Here is a 10,433-nt window from a genome sequence, read left to right on the forward strand (position 1 = left end):
TGTGGTCATAAGTCGAGGAGTACCTGTACCTGAAATGTAAAGTGAAAGGTGTATCAAAGAGAAGATGACATTATCCTGGTCTGCTTCTGTTCCCTGCAAGCAAGAACTGCAAAAAGATCGACAATGGGCCACTATTACTATGCAGCAGAGGTGGGTATTCAGCAGGTTCTGACCAGTTCTGGAGAACCGATAGCGGAAATTTTGAGTAGTTCAGAGAACCGATAAATTCCACCTCTGACTCCTCTTCTCTTCTTCATCATTCTCCTCTTCATCATTTTATACTATGCTTCCTTTGCCAAGCCCACCAAGCCATGCCCACAGAGCTGGTAGTAAAAAAAAAATGGAATCCCACCAGTGCTATGCAGGGCAGATACACTGCTATAGATATACAGCAGCAATCCAAAAGACAGCAGTCAGATGCATTTTTTATTTCAATCTAGATTAGTTTTTTTTTTATGGCACAGCGTTTTGAATACCTTACTTATGTGGTTAGCTTATCATTCAGTATATTGCACTGATTGAGAAAATGGGTCTATTCAACGATCAGATTCACTATGTTGTGTGAATGCCATCATTCTGGGTGATTTTGGTTCAGTCTGGGCTTGGGTGGCTGAGGCTTCCCAAGATGTGGCAAGCAGTCATAAATCGTGAGTTTTCTGAACCGCTTGCTGCCCCACTAGGCAAGGTGCAGGACAGTTAAAACGACAGACATTTTTTGGGGGGGATGGGAGAAATAGGTGGGTGGGGGAAGTTGAAGGTAGTCCCCTAATTGAGATTTGGGGTCAGTGTGGAAACTTGGCTTGCATGTGGGTGAATATTCACTTAATGACCCCTGATTCTTGCTTAACATTAGCAATGGAGAATGCCAGAATTGTGGTCATTACATCATGCAGTGACATGAGATCTTGTTTTATGACTGAATCACTTAGTGATGGAAATTCTAGCCTGATTGTGGTTGTAACTTAAGGATTACCTGTATATATAACATTATTTTTATATATCTGGATATATACCAAGGACTACATTATCAAATATAATTCCATCCATCTAATCTAATCACCAAAGAGAAAGTCTCTTGAGGATCCTGCCAAGAGATATCTTGGAGGGAAATATAATGACAGGCCTTTTCACTAATAGCCTGCGTAGTCTAGAAACCTCCCAAAATACAATTGACCCTAACATTCCTTTGGTTTAGAAATGTCCTGAAGATTCTTCTACACCAATGGACCTTCATACTATGATTATCAAGCAATCATCATTTCCTATATTACAGATTCTTTTTATGTTATGTCTTTTGTGCTTTTTAAAAAGCATTTTATGATGGTAGACCAGCCATAATTCTAATGATTAGGGGGACAGACAAATGTTGTAAGTTAAATAATAGAATTAATGATAATTCCTTCCAGGAGCTGAACCACCTGAAACTTAACCAATGGCTCAGTTAAGTTTTATTTCATTGATTTGTTGAATATATTACCATTTTTAAAAATGGTCCTTTATTATATTTATATTATTCATTAGGAAATTCAAGTAATTTCCTGTACTCTTTCCATAAGTTAAAACCACCATTGCTATAAGAATAATTGACTCCTTTTTAATCTCTAGCTAAAGGGTCCAGCTTTGATCAATACACAAACAACACAGGTAGGTTTGCAATTTTGGTCACAATAACCTCTCCCCAAAATATTATGGATGTGAGTTTTGTCCTCATTTGACTTGACTTACCTATCCACGTATGTGGATCATAATCTAATCAGATAGCCAAAAGGTTGAAGAAATATCTCTTATATAAGGGGCCAGGTCAAGCGGCCAAGACTTATTTAACAATATTTTCATCTTAATCCATCAATGACCCCCCCTTGTCATAGCCAGTAAGAATTGACATTCTATTCATTCAAAATGGATATTAATCCTTTGAACCAACTTCTTACACTTGACATATCTTAAGATCCCTTTCTTCCAGAAACAAAAACAATCACTCATCCGGAAAATGAATATCAACAAGAGATACTAGCTTCCGAAGATTAAGCTTTGTTGACCAGACATCACATGAAAATATCTGTTATCATTATCAAAGAAAATGATGCCCCCACACCAGTTTGTGTGATGTGGCTTTTACTTCATATTCTGATACATAGAGGAATATGGTGGAGAGGGGAAGACAGGAAAACACTTTCTATGTCTGCCCAATACATTGAATCATGGCGTAATCCAGCAGTTTACATTCACATAGCATACAAACCCCTCAAAAGCTCATGATTTATCAAGAATAAAGCTAAGTTCAATTTGTTAAATATGTTATATGAATACAGGCAAGAAGTGTTATATAAAAGATATATTTAAAAAAAGCTTGACCTGAAATTTTAAACAGACACTGGTGTATAGACAATATGTATATGTTTTCATAAAACATGCATTACTATGTTTCTTAGAAAGGAGCATTTGAATTCCAACCCATATTCTAGGATAGTTGCCTGGAAATATGAAATGGGTGGCAAATCAATTTGGTGGTGGTGGTGATGGTGATGAAGATGATGATGACAGACTTTACTAACCAGTCTGTCAACTTATTCATCATCATCAATCATCATCATCATAGGTGGGTACGGAATGTTGCAAGTACATCAGATGGTTGAAGAAGAAAAAGGGGCTTTGGAAGAATATCTGAAGGATAGTGAAGAAGATGTATTGAAGGTAGTATACCAGGAAGGCCTACTGAGTACTGGAGAGACCAAACTGGCCTAGAAGAAAGACCAAATGAAGAACAGAAAAGAGACATGCTGCATGAACAATGTATTATATTTTTGGTAGTGGCTGCGAGATAATTTATGTTTGGAAAAGAAAGAATTATTTGTCAATGTCAGTTTGGTTTCAAGAACGTTGCCAAATAGCTTTAATAATGATGAGAAGATGGCAATATACCTAGTGGTTCTCTACCATTTCATCACTATGGACCGCCTTTAAATAACTTCCGTGGCCACAGATTATGGCCATGGACCACCGAGACTTAACTCAGGATTGACTGATTCAAGGCTTAGACAACCTTGAACTATGCTGGCTAAGATTGGACTTAAGCATAGTACATAAAAGCATATGTTACAATGTCTTACCAGTTAATGAATATTTCACCTTTAACCACAACACAAGAGCACGCAACAGATATAAACTTAATGTAAACCACTCCAAACTTGATTGCAGGAATACGATTTCAGCAACAGAGTGGTCAAAGTCTGAAACTCACTACCTGATTCTGTTGTCATCTGCTCAAACCCCCACTCCTTTACCCTCAAACTAACCTCTATTGACCTCACCCCATTCCTAAGAGGTCTGTAAGGGGTGTGCATAAGCGCACAGTCATGCCTACCATCCCTGTCCTATTGTCCCCAATTATTAGTTCCTATTACTTATATTTAAACTTAAGTTTATTCTTATTTCTATTATATTGTAAGCATTTGACAAAATAATAAATAAATAAATAAATAAATTGAGGACCCAGATTGTTGGGGGGCAATATGTTGACTCTGTAAACCACTTACAGAAGGCTGTAAAGCACTGTGAATATAAGTCTAAGTGCTATTGCTATTGCAATTTTAAATACTACACATAACATGTAATATTTGCAACTCTGTTCTTTATTTTGTAGAATCTGTGTGTCCGTATGCTTGTATATCTATCTGCCTAAAATATTTTAGGGCAAATTAATTCTATTAGAAATCAACAGTTGTTCCTCATTTTTTAAAACTCCAAAGCAGTGTCTGACTCTCTGAAACTAATTGATTTTATTCCATGAAATGATGCAACTTGGAAAATGAACTTCAAGGTCATTTGGAGGAATGATATTGTTTGTTTGGTTTTTTTGCTTGTTTTCCCACTTCTTCTGTTTTAGTAAGAAATGCTCATTTATTTAAGATAAGATGTCCTGGACAAATCATGATAACATTAACGCAGTAGCAGGAGCATGATAATGTAAATGTGCAAATGCTATGCTTCACAACATCTTATGAAAGGACATAGGTCATGGTACCTGTGACATTATTATGCTTCTGTCAAATCAAATCCAAATCAAATTAAACCCTTATCATTCCTATAGGTCAAGCAAATGAATACAGATAAAATAAAGGTGAAAAAATCTTTTCAGTTAGAAAGAAATTAATTAAACATTTCTGATGCAAAAGAGATATATATGTATGAGAATAATGTACACGTTGATGTTCCCAAAATGATGCTTGAAGGTTTTTGCTCCCAGGATCCCTTCTACTTTTAAGAATTATGGAGAACCCTCAAAAGGGCAGTGGTTGTATGAGTTAAATACAACATACATCGTTATTTGCTATATTAAAAAATAAAATTTATGCATTCATATAATTTTATGTTTATTGAATGATTTAAAGCAATATTAAATCCACTGAATATTAAATCCATTGATTCCACTGGATATTAACATAAGCAGAATCTGAAAAAGTGTTTGTCATTTTGGACACAAAATGAGAAGAGGGACACTTAATTTTTTGCCAGTATTTTCAATAACTGTCAAATAATTTTGATTTCTGTAGTCTTGGGGGACACCCAGTGTTCTTTGGACCACAATTTTAGAATCCTTGATGTAGAAATTTTTTTTTTGTAACACCTCAAGAAAATGACTAAAGGTAGTGCATCCAGCCTGGCCAGAGAGAAAGAAAAGTGAAATTTCAGGACTGCGATAGAGGAGAAATCGAAACTATTCCACATCCATTTGGAAAGATTGGGAACCAGATCTAGATTCATTTGAAGATCAGTATTGGTTGTGGATTCTTTTTCTAAAAAATCAACAATAGAAATAATCACATTGATTCATATTCAACAGACACAAAGAACTGGAAACTCAGATGATTGATTGATCCCTTCACTGGCTGGGAGGGAGGGGAAAAAACTTATATTTTACAAAGGGAAAACTTATACATAGATGGAAGGGAGAAAGGATGGGTAAATAATAAATGCCTTCAACCAGGGCCAAAATTAATCTTAATGAAACTATTTTGTGGTTTAACTATTTTCTATTAGCTCTTTACCTCCTCAAAAGTCCAATTTCACTATATTCTCATTCCTTTTTCTTCTATATCTCTCACATCGCTGTTTATTGCTGGCTGTTTCTTAATCCCTCTGTAAATGTGTGTGTGTGTGTGTGTGTGTGTGTGTTTATTTTTATGTAATCTGTGTTTATTGACCATGTATTCTATGTTATAAAGGATGGCTCTCTGTTTTAGAAAGCTGTCCTTTGGATTTATTTAATTTAATGTCAATTTCTGGATTCAGCTCTTGAATTTCCCTTTGTAAAGCAAAGTTTTAAACACAGACAATTCCTTTTCTTTTTTAATCCTTCCCGATCTCTTTCAGATTTGCCCCCTTCTCAGATTTGTCCTTTACTTTTTGCCAAGAGAAGATTCCTCCCTCCCTCCCTTTCTTTTCATGCTTTCTGCATTTGTTCTGACCAAGTCTTTTTTTTGTTTTCCTTCCTCCCTCCCTCTTTTCCGTCTGTCTTTTTGTTTTCTTTCCTTCCTTTCTTCTTTCTTTCTTTTTGTTTTCCTTCCTTCCTTTTCATGCTTTCTGAATTTCTTCCGTTCAAGTCTTTTTGTTTTCCTTCCTTTCTTCTGTCTGTCTTTTTGTTTCCTTTCTTTCCTTCCTTCCTTCCTCCCTCCCTTTCTTCTTTCCAAGTCTTTCACCTCTTCTCCCCACCCTTCAAATTTTTGCTCCCTCTGAAGAAAGCAGACCCACCGAGAAGACCCCTTTCCCTGGCCCTCCTGAGATGGCAGCTGGTCAGAATGCCAACCTGCCAAGTGAAGACCCAGATTATACTGTATCTGCTCCAACACAGAGGCTGAATGTGTTTTGCACATCCTTTTCAAGTGCCCTTGAACCTCAACTGGCATTCAGAGCCAACATCCCTGCTCTTCAGCTTGATCAACTCCACATATGATGAGGAGACTGAGGTATTTTTTCCTAAGGGGTCAATCGATATCCCAGTATGGGGAAATTTTTATTCATAGCCTTAGCTACTAGAAACATTTTTTGTGCCTTCCATGAAATTTTAACTTGGTAAAGTCCCTTCTTTTTAGATATATATGTATGCACTGTTATGCAGCAAGCATCCATGCGTACTGACTTTTCTGAAAAAATTCTGGCACTTGTCTTGAAGGAAACGGACAAACAAACGTTTCCTTCATGCAACTCTCAGGAAAAATACTCCCCTCCTTCCTCAATTTCCTCAGCTTCTGCCTCTTTTCTGGTCAACTCTTCAACTTAGGGCAGTCTAACTTTTAATTTTGCTGCTTTATTTGAGTCGTGGGCTTTGGCTCTGCTTATTCAGTCTCTTCCTCATAAGACCTGTGGTGGCAGATCTCCCAGGCAACCATCTTGTCCCTCTTCTCTCCTCTTGCCCAGCATTCCTGAATGTCATTTGGGCAGCTGCTCTTTGATAGGCAGCTGCTCTTTGATGGGCAGGTGCCATTTGGTGGACATGTACGGTTTGATGGGCAATGGATGTTTGATACGAAATGGTTCTTTGATGGGCAGGTGCCATTTGATGGGCATATGTCATTTGATGGGCAGTGGTTGTTTGATGGGAAGCAGTTCTTTGATGGGCGGGTGAAGTGTGATTGGCAGGTGCCATTTGATGGGCATGTATTGTATAATGGGTGTCAGCTATTTGATAGGCATATGTCATTTGATCGGCAGTGGCTGTTTGATGGGCAGATGCCCTTTGTCAGCATGTATTATTTGATGGGCAGTGGCTGTTTGATGGATGGGCACCTTTTTTCTTCTTTTATTAAAAAAAGATTTTATTGGTTTTTAAAAACAAACATAAACAAACAAAACATAAAAAAATTAAGCTGCCTTGCATAGGTGTACATATAGTGTGCCGGTTGGTTTACAAATTGTTTTGTGCTTCCATTTCGTATCTTCAATTACAATTACATTACATATAACCTCATATTGTCAATCAAAAACTAAATACCTTAGTATCATTATTAATCAATCATTTGACTATACTTTTATTCATTCATGTTTTACAAGATGACCATAATTTACTTAATTTATTGTATAACAATTCGTATTATCATCCCAAATCTATCCTAAAATCATTTTGTAGTTATAATAAAAAAAGTATCATCTTTATGTATTTATTATTTTCTAAAAATCTACATATTTCATTACTGTACTTTGTTATCTAACCATTGATAAAAAAGATCCCAAATTTTATAAAATAGTCTTGTTCTCTAATTTCAAATGTCAATCTACTCATTTCAGCACACTCCAATATTTTCTTAATGATTTCCTCCTCTGATGGTATCTTCTCATTTTTCCAGTTTTTAGCAAATACAATCCTAGCCTCTGTTAATACATTTACAATCAGGTATTTCAAGTCTTTACTATAAATTTCAGGTAAAATTCCCAATAAAAATATCTCTGGTTTCAAGTCTATGTGTTTTTTTGTCATTTTCTCCAACCACATGTGGATTTTAGTCCAGTATTTTTTGGCATCCGCACAAATCCACCACATATGGTAATATGAGCCAGGTGTCTGATGACATTTCCAACATTTTTCAGATTTATTCTTGAACATTCTTGCTATCCTTGTCGGGGGAAAGTGCCACCAGATTTTCTTTATAAGCTGTTGACATTGTCATTTTATAATTTTGAGACCACAATTTTTGCCATTTCTCTAGATCAATCCCATATCCAAAATTCTTCCCCCAAGCAATCATAGTTTCTTTAACTTGTTCTTCCTCTAGCTTAATTCCCAGTAAATAACCATATAGTTTTTTAATCACCTTTTCATCAGTACCTGTCAAAATCTTATCTAAATCAGTCTGTTTATCATAAAATCCCTCTGTTTTAGAATCTTCATCGTACCTTGAGTGTATTTGCACATATGAAAACCAATTCATCTTTATACCTTGTTCCTCTAGATTTTGTATCGATTTAAGTTCACCCTTTTCATCCAATAATTCCCCATATCTAACTGTTCATTCCTTCTTATAGATTATTGGAAAGGAAAATGCTTCAATAGTCGATAACCAAACTGGAATTTTCAGATAGCATTGTTTTTTTATCTTCTCCCAGTTTAACCACAAAGACTCCCATATATAATGTCTTCTAAAGTAACCCTGTGTTTTAGTTCCCTTATACCATAAAAAAGCGTGCCAACCCAACAGCAAATCATGACCTTCTAGTGTCAACAATCTAGTCTTTCTTAGTGTTATCCATTCCTTAACCCACATCAAATTTGCATCTTGGTAGTACAACTCCCACTTAGGCAGGCCAAAACCTCCTCTAATTCTAGCATCTTACAAGAGCTTTAGCTTTATCCTCGCTTTCTTACCTTGCCATATATACTTCAACACAATTTTATTTAAATCCTCAAAATAGTCTTTTTCAAGCCTAATTGGTATTGTTTGAAACAAAAATAAGATTCCCGGTAAAAGATTCATCTTGATTGTTGAAATTCTCCCTATTAATGACAATTGTAAGTTTTCCCATTTCTTCAAATCTGAATTGATGACTCTTGGCTATGGATGTTTTTCGTTGGATGATACACCCAGAGGGATGGTGGAGGGGAAGTAGGATCAAGGGTGACAGTGAATTACGTATCTCAGAGTTGGCTACGCCCAGGTTGATGCCAGATGTAGAATGTTAACTTCAATTAAATCCTTTTTAGTTTTGGGAGCATGGCTCAAGGTTCATGGTTTTAATTGGAGTAACTGCTGGAATCCTGACACCTATACCATTTCACTCAAGTAGTCTAATCTTTAGAAATTTTGGTGTTGAAGACTCACAACTTCTGAAGACAAGTCATTTCATTAATTAATTGTGATAACTCTCATGAAATTTCTCCTTAGCTCTAGGTTGGTTTTCTCCTTGATTACTTTATATCCATTGCTTCTTGTCCTGCCTTCAGGTGCTTTGGAAAATAAGTTGACCCCCTCTTCTTTGTGGCAGCCCCTTAGGTACCGGAACACTGCTATCATGTCACCCCCTAGTTCCTCTTTTCATTAAACTAGACAGTCCCAACTTCCAATTTCAGGTGGAAGATCTTGGCCTCAATCCAAAGCATTTGCAGACTCAAAAATGAATCCAAGCACACTGATGTTCACCCTTAGCAAAAGTGAAAAGCACATTTTTCAGCCAGTGTGGATTTTTTTTTCATTTATTATTTATGTATTGGAATTTGTCAAACAAAAATGAGAACAAGAGCAAGAGAATAAAAATATAATGACAGGGACAATAGGCACATTAGTGCACTTATGCACGCCCCCTTTACTGACCACTTAAGTATGAAGTAAGGTCCAGGGAAGTCGATTTGTGACTGAAACAGTGAAAATTTGTAGCTGAGACAACTGAATCAGGTAGGGAATTCCAGACATTGACAGCTCTATGACAGAAATCTTATTTTTTAATCTGGGTCTCAACTATTCTTGACTATGAAAAGGAGGCAAAGAAATAAAAAGAAATATGTGTAGCACAATTCAAGATATGGCTAGAAGAAATAATAAAACAACAAACTGAATTATTTTTATTGGGTATAATAAAAGGGAAATACAGTAAAACCAATAGGTATATTATGCTGCTAGGATCTAATGTGCACAGTTTTGGAAACAGGGAAATATACCACCAGAGGGAGCAGTTATTTTAAAAAAAATAGGGCAGAAATGGACAGGCTGACTCTAAAATTAAAAGAAAAGGAGGAATCGATATACTATACAGTCTGGAATGCCTTGTACGTATAGTTTAGGAATAGGACAAAAATAATGCTGTAATTAAGTAAAAAATAGGAAACTATATACTGTACATTGAATGTAAAATAAATGGAAATATATGATGAATAAGGAAAAGAATATGTAATTGTAATGTAATAGAAATAATTATGTATAAAAATAAGATGTAAATGATGTCTTTGACGTTGGTATAATTGTGTATATACTTTTATTTTATATTTTTTAAACTGTTTGAAAATCAAATACAGTTTATTTAGAAAAAGAAAAAGAAAAAAAAAGCTGTGTAGCCATCTCCTGGCCATGTTGAATGAGTGTAGCCAGAATTGTTACCACACAGCAATGGAATTGTTTCAGTTTTGAGAAATGAAGTATAAATTCCTGTCATAAATGAGTGTGTAAAGATGAGGCTGCATTTCCATGAAAATGAGAGTCAGGTTGTTAATCACTAAATTATCCAGTTATTCAAGGAAAAGAAAAAAGATATTAATCTCAAATGTCACCCACCTCATGTTCTGTTATAATGAAATGTACATAGACTTTTCTTTACCTACAAATCAGGAATGAGCAATTGTCTTCTGGACATAGTATAAGAATATAATTATTCATTTCTAAGTGGTGGGGTGCTATAGCAGCAATGTACCAGGATCAAAAAAGACCTTTTTTTGTCTAAAGGACTTTAAG

Source organism: Pseudonaja textilis, chromosome 10 (genome assembly GCF_049901715.1).
Source record: "Pseudonaja textilis isolate UNSWEBS1 chromosome 10, rPseTex1.2, whole genome shotgun sequence".
Classification (NCBI taxonomy): Eukaryota; Metazoa; Chordata; class Lepidosauria; order Squamata; family Elapidae; genus Pseudonaja; species Pseudonaja textilis.